The sequence below is a fragment of the Papaver somniferum genome, unplaced genomic scaffold (assembly GCF_003573695.1).
Source record: "Papaver somniferum cultivar HN1 unplaced genomic scaffold, ASM357369v1 unplaced-scaffold_154, whole genome shotgun sequence".
Classification (NCBI taxonomy): Eukaryota; Viridiplantae; Streptophyta; class Magnoliopsida; order Ranunculales; family Papaveraceae; genus Papaver; species Papaver somniferum.
The window spans coordinates 8114973-8133380 of NW_020624820.1; positions in this window are offsets into that span (position 1 = coordinate 8114973).

Here is an 18408-nt window from a genome sequence, read left to right on the forward strand (position 1 = left end):
AGGATAGAGTCTGTAGCGTCTTAATACAGTGTCGTGTTCAAATCTGGATTAAGTCCCGGGGTTTTTATGCATTTGCAGTTTCCTCGTTAACAAAATTTCTGGTGTTTGTGTTATTTCTTTTCCGCATTATATTTTTATATAATTGAAATATCACAGGTTGTGCGTAGTTCAATCAATTAGATAATCCAACAAAAGGTTGGATTATCTAATTGATTGACACATGGATATTGGTCTTTGGTACCATCCAAGTTATTTCTCGTATTAATCCGGATCACAGATTTTTATCTGTTCGGTTGCAGATTGATTTGACAAATTGAGATATAAGTCTTGGATGTATTTTCCTTGATTGAGTCTGACTGTCTAGTTGATTTTCTTGGAAATATATTGGATTTAGTCCATACAGATTGCCTAAACGAAATCTTGGGTATGGTTGTTAGACCCCCGATTTTTCAACACTAATTACAAAAAATCGATTACACACTCATACTCTTGATCGGTCACACCAATTACTAGGATTGGTCACACAAATTACACAGATCAATCATACCATCACATGGTGATTACTTGGGATCGGTTCCACCAATTAATAAAAAACAGTCATACCAAATCATAAGTCATGCATTGTGATTAGTTATACCAAGATACATAACCTAAGTTAAGATCGGTTATAACATCTTACACATATTGGTCATCCAAATATTTGCAGTAAATAGCCGGACCAATAATCCTAATGATTTTTCTTTCGATTCACGAAAAAAGTTCATGAATGTACTTCCTTTAAACAAATGTAAAACATTGTTTCCTAGGATGAAATCATCACCTTAACCCATTCACATAATCATAACAATATATACAAGATTATGGTTATTTCATATCTACGAAGTTCAAAAGATAAGTGTTATACATCATAGTCTAATTCCCTAACACTATGATCATACTATTATGATCATGTCATATCACTAGAGTATGATACAATATGTACAGTATATACAATTTCGCGGTTATGTTTTCAATATGCACGACTTGAAAAATACGTTAGGAATGAAATAAGTTCAAGTCAATATTACTAACCTCAAATGGAAGGATGATGTCGTCGTTGTAGTTCGTTACTTCTTCGTATTCTTCAGGTATTCAGAGTAATACTTGTATTTGTCAACATTCCTAGACTTTCTAGTCTAACCTAAACGAAGTTCACTCTAGTATTTAATCAAGCAACTCTAGATAAGTTTTGATACTAAAATATGACAACCAAACTTGACATACCAACGCTTGGTGAGTTCAACCGAGTTATGCTCTAACACAAACCTTCTCTCATTCCCGAGCTCTGATTTAAAAGCAAACTGGGTTTGCAAACCTCTAAAGTTCGCATCATTCACACTGGCTAAGTAACATATATAAGTAGGGTTATTTTGTTTTTTGTACTCAGGTTTTGACCAAAACCTGGGTTTGGTCTAACATTTGTCCAGCCTTTGCGTTTGGTCTAAATACCAACGTTGACCCGTGTTGACCGTATTATATCTTGACTTCTGTAATGTAATTATAATATTTTAAAATAAAACTTAATTATTAATCGAATTTACTATTGTATCCTTCCCTTTATTAATATTGACCAAAAGTTATATGAAAAGTAGAAAAACGTTTCAACTATTCCATTCAGGGACTAGCTTTGCTACTGACTGCCATTTCTCAATCAAAACCAAGAGCTGCTAATACAATCACGATTCATCAAAGTTGATTGATTGATCAATCGATTGTACTCACTGTCTCAAGACTTCGGATTATCCCATTCAGCTAACACATAATCCATTTCCAAACCCATGCAATCATCACCAGCAAACCCCAATTCCATTTGATATGTTGTTGTGCTTCTTTCTCAATCGAGAGATTTCACTTGATCCAATTTCAGATCAGATACAGACACCCAAATACCTCTTCCCATTAGTTCTTCCCTGTACACAATACACCAGCCAAAATCCCATGGAAGACTTCAAGTACAACCAACCCAATCTTCCTCAACCATCCAGAACTAAGAATTATTGCTAATCTTATCCATTCATCTTCAATTTCATCAAAAATACTATCACATTTTCTCCCTAAATATCAATGGCCGCAACTCTTTTCATTCTCTGTTTTCTCTACCATCTATACTTCCCTGTCTTGATCTTTCCATGACCGACACCCATCTGTTTAATTCTCAACTATTTGGTTTCAATTCCAACTAAGCCAAAATAAATTGGGCGAACCCGAAATGTGAACGACAGCTGCTTCCCTGCCTGAAACCGGTGATGTTCAGTTATAGTGGTGGTGGTTATAGTGACACTAAAAGATAAGAAACGATGGAGAATGGAAATGAAGAAATATAGATCACTGAAACCCTAGATTTCAATTCTGGAGTTAATACCCTAAAATTCAGAGAAGAAATTATCATTTCTATCATTATTTCTTCCCTTCCTGAAACTGAGACAGCGACACCATAAGTGTTCAGATAAAGAATGGGAAATCGAGAGATGAAGGGAAATAATTAGGGTCCGAGATTAGTAAGGGTTTTCAGACACTAATTCTCTCTTTGAAGAAGAAGATTCATTTACAGGGATTTGAGGTGATATTGGTGTTAACAACAAGAATTTGAAGTTGGGTTTTCTTTGAATTAGGTTTTAGGTTGTTTCGAATCAAGAAATCATATATGATTGAGTTAGGGTTTTGATTGAGAGTTGGAGGAGGAGTTAGAAGGAAGAAAGATGATTTTTATGGGTTTCGAGAAATGGGTTCTCAAGTGCAGAGATGAAGAACAACTCGTCGTCGTGGTGGGTGAAATACAATGTTAGGTTAGAGTGCCGAAGAAGACGATGGTAAGGATCAGAAAGGGGACTTTGTTTAGTAAAGGGTACAATGGTAACTTTGTTTATTTATTATATTTTATTAAATATTTTTTATAATTACTACACAGAAGTCAAGTTATAACACAGGTCAACAAGGGTCAACGTTGGTCTTTAGACCAAACGAAAAGGCTGGACAAATATTAGACCAAACCCAGGTTTTGGTCAAAGCCTGAGTACCAAAAACCAAATAACCCATATAAGTGCATATAACTTGGAGTTTTACATCTCTCATAATTGAATTTGAAACATTCCTAATAGTTATAGAAAGTACGCACTACTTGGGCGATTTCCAAATGATCAACTTGAACAAAAATAGTTTGTTAACAATAAATTGTTCTAATTAAGATGACTAAGGATCTAAGAACATCCATTGCTTGCATCATATTTCGAGAGTTTAACCAAGAAAACTTGAAATCAAAATTTCTTCTTTGGAATATAATATCTTCTAAAATCATACGAAAAAGTCTCATGAGATAGAATTGTATATACGGTGAGTAAATATGATAGACCAATCATCACATACCTTTTTGTTGATGAAGTTCTCGCAGATATCTAAATTTTTTTTTTGTCTTCAATCTTCGAGAGTTATTCAATGTATCTGATACTCAACTACCATGCTCTAATCTTAGTCCGAGACTTGACTTTAGTAGACTAGAAATCAATATATAGTTTTCTACATCTAATATCGAGAACAATCTTGAGATAGAAACACTTGCGAGTCGACCGAGCGATGCTTCAATATTTACAACCTAATATACATAATTATACAGGCAATGATAAATAACAAGTACAACAAAAAATAACAGAAAAGGGGGGAAATAGATAACAGATTGCAAAAAAAGTTTACGTAGCGCTAACGTTTATCTATTGATATCCCCTTACAGGCATCATATAAAAATAAAATCAGGCATCCATAGAAGGATTCAATCTCCAAGTTATATAAATAAATATGCCATTTGAAGTCTTGTTATATGACAAACTAAATGGATAGATAACAGAAAACACATCAACATAACATGAAACCATATATGGTCGTCATCTTAATACATGCATACATACATTATTTGTAGTTGCATATCTTAGATAGACATCTTTATACTAAATGAATACTTGGAGGATCCACTAAAGCGTACACAATACCTTTCATTAATGTTGTCTATTAAGTGAAAGTATTGCATAAACAGTTTGAATAACAGTGAGTGCCAAGAGGGTGATTGCTGCTATCAAAGAAATTCCCGACCATGGAGTTTTAAAGTGAGTCTCTGTAAGGTTAGAAAACCATACATACACGGTTTTCCTTAACTTGATGGTCCTCAAACTACAGAACTTATCCAGGCCCTCTATGATTGATAAGTATGATAACCATTAATTCTCACGATCACGTTATCTGAACTAATTGTGCCCTTGGAAATTTCCCGTATCACTTCCAGAACATCGTCGCGGTTACTCAATTGATTAATTATGATCCCATGGGATTGGAGAAGTCTAACATCCTTATTCGACTGTATAAGAGTACCCATGAGTCGAGTATAGATGATAAATACTGCCGTCATTGATGAATCCCGTGTAGAATCTCGTGCAACCATATTGAGATACGTAGATGCAGTACGTTCGTTGATGGTTATGATAGGAAGAGTAAGAATTACAGTGTTCATATCGAACTGCAATTTGTTGTAGCTTTCAGCCTTTTTAAAATACACATTATACTGGTAAAGGTCTGAAGCACACAATTTACCTGGCTCTTTATCATTTATGCATCTTTTATCTATTTGCAGTAACTCTTCCATATGCGTGTCGAGCATATGAAAGCCTGCATTCTGCTCCATGATGTCAGAGGAAATCCATTGATAGATGGCACCCACGTCCTATAAATAAATAAAAAAATTAAATACAATTTTATCTATTGTTTTCAGAGCATCTTCAATGCAAAAAGTTAAATATAACATTAGGTGGTGGTCTTAATAATACTCCAGCCATCATGTAGATAAGAGGATATAATGTCTTAGACTACAAAATTACTTGGTTTTTATAAAATATTTTTTTTCTTCTTAATTTAACCATGATGTAATTTCAATACCAAATACATTAACCTAATTGAGATGATATGACGAAGAAAAAATATTTTGGAGCCGGAGTTTGGTCAATCAATAGGACGGTCAAAATTCCAAATTGAGGTGAGGAATATATGTTTTTTTGTTGGTCATTAGTTTGTAATAATAAGATCTTTATCTAACAAATACTATCTAGATTATATATACTTCTTTAACTCAACATAAAAATAAATATGATGATTTGGAGAAAAAAATTTAAAGATATGTATAAAAATAACAACAACAATAATAAATTGATTGTATAAAACAACATAATGATGCATATAAATTACATGGTGAATGATTGTAATATAATAATAATCGCAAAGGTTTTACGACCCGTTTTAGTCAACAACAGAAAAAAAATTATTGCTAAAATGGTTACAACCATGTAGAGTGATCGTGAGGGTCATGGTTACCTTCCTATAAAATAAAGATATTAAATAGGAAATATCGGTGTATGGTCGTTTTCCTGTTTTAAAAGTTTTTCCAGTGCTTAACATTAAGGCTTCATTTCTAAAAAGACATTTTTAACATGATTCAAATCTACATTAGAGATGAGAGTGAATGCATTTTTATGATCGACTTTATGTTATAACGACCCTGTGGAACATGCTAAATATATTTTTACAAAATATTGAAATACACTTTTTAAAATGACGATAAAAGTTTATTCCATAAAATTTCTTAAATTTCTATGTTAAATAACATAGCAACGGCGTTGTTTAAAACTGTTTTGACATTTCGCGGTCGTGTAAACGTTACATATATATAAATATTTATCCAATATTATTTTTATCTCTTTTTCTAACCCATAACACGGCCATTATTATGTAAAATGGTTGAAAAATGTTTTCTTTTTCCTTCCTAAATAATGCTTTAGACCATAACATATTCACACTAGTTATAACGGTGTATCGGTAGTGGTGACCTAAGCTGTTATCGTTTGTAAACCTTGAATCATTCTTATGTTGAAATTAATTATTTTAACTGATGGTTCGTACTTACGTGGCATTTTGTAATCAGAACATGAAACTATGACGATTATAATATGGCCATACATACTCAACATAACCCGATCAAATGTCCATTTATTCGACCCAACGAGATTACCTTTGAGGAATGTGTTGAAAATAATCCTACATAGTACGGATATATAATCTAAGAACCTGTAAGTCTTGGTCAACCCTTATGTTGAAAACCGTTTTTCAAGGCTAGCTAGGCCCTAAACTTCAATATATCTAAATGGGTTTTCGTCGAAATTTTAGACTTACATTATTCAATAACTAATTTGGAGTAAAAAAAGTACCTACAAATTACAAAAGAACTATCATTTAATGGGGATTTAGAGAGCATCTACAATGAGAATCATCGGGTCAAGATCAAATCTTTGCTACTATTTTATTTTATTTTATCTTTATTTTAAACTAGAAATTATAAAAATGCCCTAATTTTAAAGTCGGGCTTTAAGTCTCATCTTGGGATCCCAATGAAGTAAATATTAAGTTCAGGGTCAGAAACCCAACCCCCATAGTTGTTTTGTTTTATTCTTTATTTTTAGTTGTTTTGTGGGTTTTTTGTAGTGGGGCAATTTCAATTTCCTTTCATTATACTCGAAAATAAAAAGACATGTTTTATGAATTGTTGGAGTTTTAACGGGGATAACCTTGTCCTTGCGTATAGTAAATGACCAAGTAACTATTTAAGTAAAATGAATTCTTTTTAGGATTGTTACAAACTTCCTACTGGGTTTTGTTTTTCTCACCCTTTTCTTTCATCCCTTTCCACATAGAATGAAGAAACTTTAGACATAAACAAATTAATGTGGATCACGGGAATTTGTGCATTATGTTTTAATTAAGGTGTCGGTTTGTTTCAATTGCGTAATTTTAATTATTCTAAAGTTTTGTAATCCAAAAGTAATATTACATTCATTTAATAAAAATTATTTGAGTATTAAAAAAATATCATAGAACGAAAAATCTGGTCCTGCACGAGTAACAGTTCGGAAATTTGAATTTGTTAGACGGATGAGACCCGATCCATAAGGTCGAAGCCACATCCGCTCGAAATCCGAAAATCTAGGACGTCACAAATAGTATCAGAGCCGACGACGTGTCACCTTTCGATGGTGAGAGAGTATGCTGGACGGCTACTGGTCTCATGAATGGAAGGGAATGTCGGAGATGTGGGATTGAATATATTCGGAAGCTGAATACAGCTCCAATTTAAGGTGATGCTTTTGTAGTACCCAGATTCAGCAGATATGGTTCGCTGAGTGGAATATAGGTAATTTTTTTCCTTCCTAACACCGAGGTCTGATAGGTACACTTGATTGAGTTGTGAGAAAAACAAATCAGTTAAACGTGCTCGGCTGGGAGTAGTCACATAATGGGTGACCTCTAGGTAAGCTGCTACCGCAGTAGTGTCATTAAAAATCCAACAAAGTTGGATAACCACGGTAGGTAAGTGGAAATAATAACAGTGATGCAAGATACTGGGAGGGATCACTTGTGTTTTGGTGGGAGATTAGTCAAAGAATGGGTGACCTCTAGGGAAGCTACTACCGCAGTAGTGCCATTAAAAATCCAACAAAGTTGGATAAACACAGTAGGTAAGTGGAAATAATAACCGTGATACAAGATACTGGGAAGGATCGCTTGTGTTTTGGTGGAGAGTATGCTGAGCAGTTATGCTAGATACTGGTCTCATAGAAGGCAGAGAACGTCTACGTTATGCCGAGGAGTTTTTAGCTCAATTGGCTACAGAGTTGGCACATAGCTCTACATTTAAGCGTGCTCGGGATGAAGTATTCCATGTATGGGCCGGGAAGCTGCTATCGGATAACTGCAGCGGTGCCTATTGAAAATCCGACACTGCCAAATGACAACAATAACTAGGTGGGGTTAATATCGTTGGAGGGTAAGGTGATTACAAATGATATCAAAAACATGAATATTTCTTAGGAAGTAATATTTCAACCTAGACGGTTTTAGTTGAGTTCCACACGTATGAAAAACACCATCCATAATCATCTAGATTTAAAATAAAAACCTAGCCGATTTTGGACGGTGATCTTCACATATGATAAACCCCGTCGAAAGTTACTAGGTTTCAAAATTGTCTAGGAAATATTTGTTTCAACCCAGCCAATTCTGATAGGAACAATTTTCTCGTACAAAGACAAGGATTGGATTTGAAATAATAATGTTGACCTATAGAAAGAATAATTTTCATCCCACCGTCCCTAGAATCAGCTAGAATATTTATCTTACACCTGCCCAATTTTTCTCACGAGAACTTTTACGTTTTCGTCCTGCACTAAAAATCGACTAGGTTTTTAATAAGAACACAGTCAATTTATCGACCTAGCTGATTCTAAAATAAACAAAATTATATGCAAGTATACGATTTTTAACATATTTTCATGATCTTCGCGCATCAAAATAACATTGAGTTCATTTTAGACTCTTCATTTGACTTACAAGAATCTTCATTTTGGGTTTTTTTACCTAGGCATCTCTCATCTTTTTTTAATATTTTCGTTTTATAATAAATTGTCAAAATAAAAAAAAAAAAAACTCCTAAAACTAAAAACATTTAGACAATTTAGCCGTCATAGAAAATATTTGGAAAGAGTTTATATGGTTTACTTCGAAAAGTCAATCTCATAATAAATGGATTTTTGGTTTTTCGGATGTTCACAGTGGATGCTACAGGTGGAAATTCCACCCCAGGTAAAATGTCAATACCAAGATTTTTCCAAATTTCGAAATGCTAAACTTTTTAGCACAATTGTCTACAAAGTTGGAAGATAGCTCTGCACTTAAGTGTTGCTGGGCTAAAGTAATCCATGGATGGTTAACTTCTCGGTAATGTCTTGTCGAATAACCACAAGGGTGCCTATTGAAAACCTCATACTTCCGGATGACAACAATGGCTAGGCGGGACATTATTGGTGGAGGGTAGGATAATTATAAATGGTATTACAACATGAATATTAGTTAGGAAGCAATATTTTGACCTAGACGATTTTGATTGTGTTTCACAAAAATGAAAAACACCATCCATAATCATCTAGGTTTATAATCAAAACGTAACCAACTTTGGATGGTGATTTTTCACATATGAAAAACATCATCCGCAATCAGCTAGCTTTCAAAATCAGCTTGGAAATATTCTTTCAACCTAGCCGATTTTGATGGGAATAATTTTCTCTTGCAGAGACAAGATTAGGCTTGGAAATAATTATGTTGATTCTTCTCCCATGAACTTTCACGTTTTCGCCTTGCACTAATAATGGGCTAGGGAAAACTAAAAGAATTAAATCAACATTAATGAAGAGAAAAGGGGCAGGAAAAATGCTCTATCTTGAGAGAAAAAATTTCAGAATTTCTGTAGATCTCAGGAATGAGACTGGAGGAAAGAAAGAAAGGAGGCTTTAGATCTTGGATTGGTTTTTCAGCTGATGTAACTTGCTGGTTGCTTGAGGTGCTGGAGGAGGCAAGAGATATTGATTTTCAAAAGAGAAAATGGCCGAGAAGAAAAGGTGAGACTTCATATATTAGTGAGATTAGAGAGAATGATGCAGGAAGATATCTCCGCATTTCAAGAGTTAGAAGAGGAGATGAAAATCGATCACATGCTTTTTCTGTGCCGTGTGGAGATAACAACTATTACTGGTCGATTATACCTAAGGAGATCAGAATATTACTACATGATAATTTGCTGAAGAAATCGGTGCAATAATTACCTGCAAGATCTGACTTTGCACAGACTTTTCCTAGGAAATCATCTCAGGAAAAAGTCTATGAAGGTTTTATTCGTCTAGATGGTATGGTCCGTTGGCATAGGGTTGCTAGGGAAGTGAGTAAGCAGATGAAATGGGACTCTTTTATTGACCTGGAGATTATTGATGAACAATCTACTAAGATTGTATTGGAGAAGGATTATCGGCTTGATATTTGGAAACCTCAAAAGATCATTGTGGATAATGTTGTTGTTCACATATCCCAAACAGGTGGTCGGGTCGAGTCCGCTAAAACGAAGGATTCAAACTCAAGATCAATTGTTTCAGAGAAAGATCATATCATTCCTCTTCAAGTTGCGTATAAGTATGGTAAATGTCTGAAGATAGGGGGCAATCCTCACATAATCCGGAATTCTAAATTATTTCGGTCCATTGGAGATTCATTGAGAGACTTCATTGAGATTGCAACTAGTTCTTTAAGTTGGAAAATCACAATTTTTTTCAGAATCTCTGTCAAGGGAGATTTTGCATTTATTCCGGCGACTCTTTTGGTTGAAGATGATAAACAAAAGTGAGTCGTTTTAATCGAATGGGATTTCAAATTCGATCTTAAAGGGCACTGATGGAGGAGTATATTAGGTTGACCAATGAGTTTGATAACATAAATGTTTCAAATTCAAAAATATCTCCTCCCGCTTTTCAAGGGACCAAATCAATGTCAGTCAATGGATCGAGATCGAGTGAGTCTGGTCAGGAAAATCGAGGTACATATTCTTTTAGATTGGGGAATAAGTTACAATAATGTGTACAAAACTCGTTGACCGGTAAAGGATCCATTCCTATGGGAGATGATCAGGAAGGTGATTTATCTTTATCTAGCTCCAGAGTTTTGATTGATGGTGGATTCAATCAAGATGTTGTGGGGGTGGTTAATAACACGGTTTTTGAGAACAATAGAGGTCTAGATTTTTCTCAAGAAAGAGTTTTAACACCTACTGTTAACAAATTCCAAGTTTTAGATGATGGTGGAAGTGAAGGATAAGTTCCCACATCAAATAGATAGGAAAAAATTGACAGTGTGTTGGCTGCTGAAGTAGTTGGTTCACAGTGTTTGGTTGGATATGCAGTTGGAGTTCCTATCATTCACGGTGCAGCAATTGATTCAGTTAGTCATGATTTCTTAGCTTTGGAAGTTGGTGGAAGTGCAGGTGTGGTTCCCATCACTTATGGGGTTAATAAATATGTTTTAGACTTAAGTGCAAACCGAAGGTTTTGTTCCTCGGGGTTACCTGACGACCTTCAAATGGTTTTGCATGAAAGTCAGTTGGAGGTTAGAGACGAAATTGCTTCTCAAGATTTGATACAGAATATGGTCCCACTTAAGGTTAATTCTAATGTTGATCTCTTCAATGTGACAGAAGATCAAATTGTGATCAATCTTGGTGATATTCAAAGAACAAATATCGACTCTAATGAAGTAATATTCTCTACTTCAAAGTTGGTATTCCAGTTGTGTTGTAGGTTGGGTGGTATACCGACCAAATATGAGAAGCAAGCCAAAGAAGTGATTGAAGAAATCTTATTTAAGTACAGAGACAGATATAAGGCGATTGCTAATGGAAGGAAGGTGCAAGGTAGCTGTGATTCCAACAACTTTACTGATTCTAGAGATATGGAAGAGGATATAGAGGAAGTTAACTCAATGGAGGACATTGTTACTGGTGGGAAATAAGATTATTTGATGGAACATCAGGGCTTTGAATGCCTATGATAAAAAAAAGAATTGTTGTAAAAATATAATTGCGACACATAGGTGTTTAATTTGCTCTATTCAAGAAACTAAGATGAATTCTATTTCAAGTTGGTTTGTGGGACAATTGTGGGCTACGCATCCTCAGCACCCAAGTGTATTTCTCCAAAAACACCTACACTAACATAAAAACACCATAATAAGTACAAAGTCAAGCACTAGCAATAGAGACACTGAGGATAATTCAGACACAAAAATGTATCTATCACTAAGTAATCTTAGTTCGAAAAAATTTATTGTTCAAGAACTACTTTTGTGTAATATGGATCATTTGAAAATTCTCCAACTAGTGTTATTTATATATATATGGAAAATGGGAAGGTTTCAAATATCAAAAGAGGGAAATTCAGAACTACTATAATACAGATTTAGGTTAGGATGGCGAATCATTTCGAAAACCATGGATATCTGAAATTTTGAATTTCCAATTCGCAAACTGAAAAGTCCAGAATGGGACAGTTCATCAACCCGGTTAACGTAATGTAGTGATCTAAAATTGGTGAAAAGGCAATGAATGGCGATCCCAGTTCACGAGTTTCTAAACAATTCAAGAATCGTGGCGCCCTGAATTCATGAACTTCCTGACAGTTCATGAACCGTTTCACCAGTGGTCCCAGTGAATTTTTGGCAGATGCTCGAAGACTTTTTTTTTTGAAATATGTTTAATATTGCTATGACTCTCGTAAACACCTGTAAGACATCATTGATCACTAAAACATCTGTGTATGTGCATCACGATTAAAGTTTTAATTATTTAAATAAACACCATAATGCTTATTAGTTCGAAAGGAATATTTGCTAAGAACTATCATTATACACGGTTCAGGTACTCAGACCACTGTGTATATTCTTCTATGTGATTTCAAAACAAACTTCTCACATGCCTACGAAACCTTATTTGAGTTTCATCTAAACAGAGAAAGTGTTTGCTTGAATCTCAATTTAGGTTAGCTTGAATTCTAAGCAACCTTTAGTCTTGAACATATATAAAATAGATACACTCATTGAACTGGGAAATTCAATCTCGGACACTTCTATGTCCTTGTTGATTGCTAGATATTTCTATATTGACCTAGGTTTTCTCTAAGAAATATAATTAGGTCAACGACTAAAATACTTCACTTGGGGATTCGTGAAGCCAGGTCCGACTATCTTTTCCTTGATGGTTCTTGTATCCTGATCTTGCTTTTCTCTTTCAGGCATGATATATAGAAATCACAAAGTTCTTTTCGTCTCAGACTTTGTGATTCCTTAAGATATATATCTGAAACTATTCTTAATTGATTAGTGCACGATTGTTCTTTAGAGGTGGTTACAAATCCAGGCTTCTCAGCTAACTGAGTGTAAATGTTCCAGATTTGTGAGGTTTTCTAGCTTTGTCTATTGCAGTCAAATTTCCAAGCCTTGATCTTTGATCTAAAGGGAAACCAAATAGGCTTATCTTTTAGAGGCGTATTGGTATCAAAAGTCTTCACTTAGGTTTAATCAACTCTTATGATAAAGGACGCCAACTAAGGAAATCAATTGCGTGGAGCCTTGCGAGGTAGGTTCAAGAGACTAAAGAGCGTGACAGTAACTGAACTGCTTGAAGTGTGACTTAGGTCTCAATTATATTCTAATCTGAATTCTGATAGTAGTCTAGTGTCTGTAGCGGCTTAATACAATTTGGTGTTCAAATATGGAGGAGGTCCCGAGGTTTTTCTGCAGTTGCGATTTCTTCCTTAATAAAACTTTCGGTGTCTTATGTTTCCTTTTCCGTGTTATATTATTTATCTTTATAATTGGATTTACACAAGTAGTACGTACTCAATTCTTGTAGATACATTCATATAATAAAGATCAACTATGAGACTCGTTTCTTGCAGAATTCGTATCTTGAAAGATATATAACAAGTTTCATACTTGGAAGTATTCAAATCTGAATATATTGGATACGACTAGATTGGTCATGAATATTGATTTTTTAGATCGTCCAAGTACTCTTCTTAACAATCAGGTTCACAAAATTTAATGTATATAATTTCTGATTGAGAAAAGATGGAGATACAAGTTTTGTATATATTGTCAAGGATCATTAATTTTGTCCATACAGGTTGCCGAACAGAAAATTCGGTAGTGTGCTTGGTACCCTCTCCTTTTCAATAAGAACATTAATTCTCTCTCTAATAATAAAAAAAGAAACATAAAAGAATGTTGAGTATCTACATGGCATTATAGGGAGCTTGTTTTCTTTAATTCTTAAGTTCAGACTTCAACTTTTCATTTAAATTTTGAACTTTTAAGTTAACATGACATCTTCTACAACTTTTTCTTCTTCTTAAGAGGTGGTTAAGAATCAAAGATTCTCTTTTGGATTCGTAAGTTCCGTATTTGTGAGGTTTTTTTAGCTTTGACCACTGCAAATAGATTTGCACAAAAGTCTTCACTGCGGCTGAAGAAACTCTTAGAATGTAAAGGACGTCAGCTAAGGAAATCAAGTGCATAGAGCCTTGCAAGGTTCAAGATACATAAGGAACGCGACTGTAACTGAATCGTTTGCAGGGTGGGTTCGGTTTCAACTACATTCCAGTCCGAAGTCTGATAGTAGGCTAGTATATGTAAAAATTTAACACAGTGTGGTGTTCAAACCTAGACGAGGTCCCAGGGTTTTTATACTATTGCGGTTTCCTCATTAAAAAAAATTCTGGTGTCTTGTGTTTTTCCTTTTCTGCATTATATTGTTTATCTTTATAATTAGATTTGCACAGGTTTGTGCATATTTAAACTAAATAGATATTGTTGGAATTTATGCTTAAACATGATTATATAGAACTCATATGTTGAAATCAAGTATTAATCCTAGTATTTACGTGCTCTACAACATCTGAAATAAGTATGAAATCCATCATTATTTCTTGTCATTAGCTAGCATAATCTCTATTAATAGCATAATTCACAGTTATTTCTGAATTTATTAACATATCAGTAAGAGCAGAATAGAAGCATGATATATAATTCATCAATGACTGATCTTCTACTTCTATTTCCTCTTTCTTGATTAATGGAAAATCATAAAATTTCGGATATACATACAAGAGGTTAGAAGAGGGATTAGTCAAGTCTGTGGCGCCCCCTAAGCTAGCAGTTGACTAATCCAAGAGATTAACTAATTGAAGAGGTACTAAGAATCTAAGTCATTACTTACACATTAGATTAAGAAATCGGTTACAAAACTTAACTCAAAACTAACCCGCTCAGGAATATATTTATACAAGAACTCCTCTCAAATGATACATATATAATAGTCATTTTGTTTATAAAACAGAATATTTAACAAAATAAACATAACAGAAGTTAACTAATTAATGGAGTCAACTCCTCGAAGCTTTCGCTGCGCAACTCTGATCTGTCTCTAAAACTCTTTTGCTGACAAGCCACGCCTACCTCGAGATCCACGATCCACTGGTTCACCCTTTGAATCGATCGTTGTTAATAACTAACTTATTCTGTAGTTGCAACCCTGACACGTTGCGGCTGACCTGATCGAAGCAAGTGAGTGTCTTAGTAACATGTTTGGTCTTATCACCTACATCAGATCGAGAAGCGAATTTCATTTTCTCTTATTCTTTCTCTTTCATATTCTTTCTTCTTCTGCTTTTTTCCTGCTCATTATCTGCCGATGAATTTGAGAATCAAATTCATGATTCTGAGATTGAAATAAGAGTGTTAAAGGTTAGTGAAGGGTTATTGGTAGTGAAGATTATTGTATGGTCGATTCAGGCTCAAGAGAAGAGGCGAATTAGAGAAAGAAGAAAGTAGGTTTTCTGAGAAATGAATCGATTGAGGATTTATGGAGTATTGTTGTTGAAGTTAAGTAGTTATAGATGGGTATTGTGTTAGTTTAGCAGTTGAGGTGATGAGTTGATAAATTAATGAAATTAGGGTTTACCCAGATGAAGTGAGGATTCGATTAGTGATGGAGAATAAGAAGATAAAGGATTTGTTTCGTTAATTTGAAGACTTAGCAACTGATTTGTCAATTACAGTGAAGAGTTGAATGAAATTAGGGTTTTATAGGAAGAATTCAGAGAAGATTCAGAGAATTAGGGTTCATGTGTTCTTCCCCAAATTGGAATTAGGGTTTCGGTATAATTAAATTGGGGGAAAAGCAATTCAGTGGATTTTGGTACTTGGGTAAGCTTTTAATTATTTTAATTTTGGTATTTGAAGGATAAATTATTGAATTATTTAAGTTATAAGAATGAGAATGTATTTACTGTGGTTGTGGAATGTTTTGGTAGTGATGTTGTTGATCCAGTAGGAAGGTTGTTAAATGAGAATGGAGGTTCTGGGAATTGGGATGTTATTTTGAAAATATTCAGATATTGAATTAGGAAATGGTAATAATGTTGTTGGTAGTCTGAACTGTGTTGGTTGTAATGAACTGGACAAGGAAATGGTAATGATGATAGCTTTAGTGTTAAATGTTGATTATGAGAAGGAATGTATAGAATGTTGTTGTTCCGTGGAGGTGCAGGTGAATGGTGATGGATGTAATTGTAAGTTGTTGGTGGATGAAGTAAATGGGATTGGTTCAGTCTATGTGGGATTGCAGTTGAGTGTGTTCGACTGATAGTTATGATCTGCAGATGGTTTTTTGGAATGTAGCTGCAGTTAAAGTTACAAGTGGTGGTGCGGGTCATATAAGGTGGAAGGATTATAATGAAAGTGAAGTTATTTCCATAGCTATGATGGTGGAAGGATTATGATAGTGGTGGGTGTAAGTGATAATTAGGTCTTCATAGCTATGTATCATCCAACATGTCCATCATTAGTTGGATGACACATCACTATGTGAGTCATGCTGTGTCCACATGACACGTTAGCTAATAGTATCACACAGAAGGTATGAGGATTAGGTTTCCCAGTTGCTAGAGTTCTCCTTTATATAGTTTTCAAATCAGGGTTTGCAAACAATGCTACCTTGGTATCAAAGCATTCAATATTCACCGTTAGATGAAAACCTGATTAGATTCGAGCTAATATCTTTCAACTGTTATATTGAACTTAGCTTGTTATACACAAATGAAATGTGCCTTCATTTAGATATGGGTAACCGTAGGTACACTTGGTTGGCTCAACAATAGTTAACCGAAGTTAGCCATATGAATACTTTCATGTCAACCTTGTTCATCTTTATCACAACTAGTTCAAATGACTCAAATGAAACTAGTTATAGAGTAGTTCAAATGTTTATATTCTCATAAAAGTATATAAGTTTAAAACTATATAAAGGAGAACTCTAGCAACTGAAAAACCTAATCCCCACACCTCCTGTGTGTTACTAGTTGCATACTAGAATTGATTCTCCTTTAACCTTAGGTTTCTTCTCGAGACCCTTTAGGTTAACGACTTGAAGAATTCATTGGGATTGTGAAGCTAGACCCAACTATTATCTTTGTAGTTGCGTGATCTGATCTTGCTGTTTCAATCGTGTTGAGTGCAATTGAAATAATTGGTTCGAGATTTTATATAAGCTATGAAAATCTAAGGAAGGTTAATTAGGTCATAACAAGAAGGGGTCATTTCCTAAGAGTCTCAACGCATCAAGAGTTCAAATGAAACAAGGACTCCTTTCGAAAGGAGATATCCGCACATTCCAGCCTGAAGACTCGAAAACTTATGACAATGCATAAGGAATTTCGGAGTACTTCCTGAATAAAATATGTTCCCAAATATCTTCCCAACAACATACCAAAAGGGCGCCTCAAATGGACCAACGGGCTAGGAGATGTGGCCTCGACACCAAATAAGTGCAATCTGAAAAACTCCCGAAATTTTATACGGGATTTCTGAAGTCAAAAGTATACACAGATTTGATTGGCCAATTGAACTCGGAATCGATTCATTCTTTTAACTAGAAATCCTATTATCTTTTATTTCAAATTTGGGGTCCGGGACTCAAATTGGAGTCCTTATGAAGATTTTACATCCATTCTCCCTAAGTGTCTCAAATCTGAAGCTTTATGACAAACACCTAAACGAAGAGAATCCTTGACAAATACGACTACTTTAATTAATTAGATGGACAAAGAAGTATGCATCATAGATGATTAATAGAAATAAAGTTCAATACTTACCGAGGATGCCTCAATGAAGAACGAACGATGGGTATCTACATCATCAAATCCAAGGTCATTAGCACTTCTATTATTTTCTACATCATCAGATTGAAGACTAGTATCGATCGTTTTGAAAGACGAATGGCGCTATCACCTAAACAAATGAAGAAATTATAGCAACATTAAGAAAATAAATGTTACATGCAATATCAATTTTACTTCAGACTGAAAGAGAAATTTGACTTGAACAGGGAAAGTCGGGCATTTATTTCCCTAAAATCATGCCAATAAACGCCCCAAGACTTTCCATTCACACATGACCACCTTAGATGACTCTCAAGCACCCACACTTCTTATCAAGAGCAAGGCTCATTAGGTTTTTTGGCGAAAAACCCTTGGTTCAAAGTTTATAATAATTTTGAAAGGGTATTTTGGTAATACAAGGAGGCGGATCGGTTTACTCAATTAGTGCACGACCAAGACTACATACAAGACAAGTTCTGTTCTCTAATTTTATCTCAAGAAGGAATCTCTCAGGCAAAAGGAAAAGGAATTAGAGCTAAACAAGGAAATTAAAGGAATTTGACTCAAATAAGGAAATCAAGGTCTTTTCTCCTTCCACAAATCCTCCAAGCCATGAACAAGCCCTTACAATGCGTGATAATGCTCTCCTAGTCCAGAGGGATGTCACTTATTCTCTCGAAATTTTTCAGAGGGACCAAAGTCAAAGAGAATTAGGGTTTTGACAAAAAAATAGCCATAATTTCAAGAATTTGGC